Genomic DNA, 2285 nt, shown 5'->3' with positions numbered 1-2285 from the left:
GCTGCCCAGATTATCTTTGTACAGAAACACTCTGGGCATGTCACCCCCGTCCTCAAAAATCTCCAGTGGTTGCCTATCAACCTTCACATGAAGCAAAAACACCTCACTCTCGGCTTCAAAGCTCTCCATCACCTTGCCCCCTCCTACCTCACCTCCCTTAATAATAATAATAATAATAATGGTATTGTAATAATGATAATAATAATAATAATGATGGCATTTATTAAGCGCTTACTATGTGCAAAACACTATTCTAAGCGCTGGGGTGGTTACAAGGTGATCAGGTTGTCCCACGGGGGGCTCACAGTCTTAATCCCCATTTTCCAGATGAGGTCACTGAGGCCCAGAGAAGTGAAGTGACTTGCCCAAAATCACACAGATGACAATTGGCGGAGCCGGGATTTGAACCCGTGACCTCTGACTCAATCAATCAATCGTATTTATTAAGTGCTTACTGTGTGCAGAGCACTGTACTAAGCGCTTGGGAAGTACAAGTTGGCAATATATAGAGTCAGTCCCTACCCAACAGTGGGCTCACAGTCTACAAGGGGGAGACAGAGAACAAAACCAAACATATTAACAAAATAAAATAAATAGAATAGATATGTACAAGTAAAATAAATAAATAAATAGAGTAATAAATATGTACAAACATATATACATATATACAGGTGCTGTGGGGAAGGGAAGGAGGTAAGACGGGGGGATGGAGAGGGGGAGGAGGGGGAGAGGAAGGAGGGGGCTCAGTCTGGGAAGGCCTCCTGGAGGAGATGAGCTCTCAGTAGGGTCTTGAAGGGAGGAAGAGAGCTAGCTTGGCTGGTGAGCAGAGGGAGGGCATTCCAGGCCAGTGGGATGACGTGGGCCGGGGGTCGATGGTGGGACAGGTGAGAACGAGGCACGGTGAAGAGATTAGCGGCAGAGGAGCGGAGGGTGCGGGCTGGGCTGGAGAAGGAGAGAAGGGAGGTGAGGTAGGAGGGGGCGAGGTGATGGACAGCCTTGAAGCCCAGGGTGAGGAGTTTCTGCCTGATATGCAGATTAATTGGTAGCCACTGGAGATTTCTGAGGAGGACTCCAAAGCTCGGGCTCTTTCCACTGAGCCACACTGCTTCTCTTCCTTCTCTCCCTTCTCTCCTTCTCTAGCCCAGCCTGCACACTCCACTCCTCTGCCACCACTAACCTCCTCACTGTGCCTCATTCTCTCCTGTCCCACCATTGACCCCTGGCCCACATCTACCTCTGGCCTGTAATGCTCTCCTTCCACACATGCGCCAAACTAGCTCTCTTCCTCCCTTCAAAACCCTACTGAGAGCTCACCTCCTCCAGGAGGCCTTCACAGACTGAGTCCCCCCTTATCCTCTGCTCTTCCTTCCCTCCCCATTACCCCCATTACCTCCCTCTGCCCTACCTCCTTCCCCTCCCCACATCACTTGTGTATATTTGTACAAATTTATTACTCTATTTTATTTGATTAATGAGATGTATATATCTATAATTCTATTTATTGTGATGGTATTGGCACCTGTCTACTTGTTGTCTTTCTCCCCTTTCTAGACTGTGAGCCCATTGCTGGGTAGTGACTGTCTCTATATGTTGCTGAATTGTACTTTCCAAGCGTTTAGTACAGTGCTCTGCACACAGTAAGTGCTCAGTAAATACGAATGAATGAATGAATACAATTCAGCAGCAAAGAGAGTCAATCCCTGCTCACAATGTGCTCACAGTTGCAGGAGATGCTTTCTAGAGGAGGGAAATACTTTTATTTCACTTGTGCCTGGCAGTTCATTTTACTTCAGCAGCCACTAATGGAAAATAATAAAATCTATTTAACTCAGGCTGTATCTAGAACACTTATAGGTCAATCCAATACTCAAAGCAGACTGTTATAGAACATTAGTTTGTTATAAACATCTACCTTGGTCAGGAAATTTTTGTGGTTTGAAATTGAATTTTATAGGTCACAATGTGTTATGATTGTTGAAAAACATCAAATGTTTGTGAAGTTAGTGTAAAACAAAATCAATTATTTGGAATGAAAGCACATAATCTTTTCATTTGCTAAAATCACAAAGAAAGAAAATTTCAACTGAAATAACTGAGAACTATATCAACTGGGAAAATATAACTGAGAAATATATCAACTGGGAAAATATAACTGAGAACTATATCAACTGGGAAAATATCCTTTCATTTCAGTAGGTACAAACCCAAGTTGTGCCTGTTATTTATTACAAAAATATTTCCTAGGCTCTGTCCTTCAGCAAATCTAATCTTAGAAAACACAATAA

Source organism: Tachyglossus aculeatus, chromosome 1, assembly GCF_015852505.1.
Source record: "Tachyglossus aculeatus isolate mTacAcu1 chromosome 1, mTacAcu1.pri, whole genome shotgun sequence".
Taxonomy (NCBI): domain Eukaryota; kingdom Metazoa; phylum Chordata; class Mammalia; order Monotremata; family Tachyglossidae; genus Tachyglossus; species Tachyglossus aculeatus.
The sequence above is the reverse complement of the archived record's forward strand: the minus strand, read 5'-3'. Positions refer to the sequence as shown.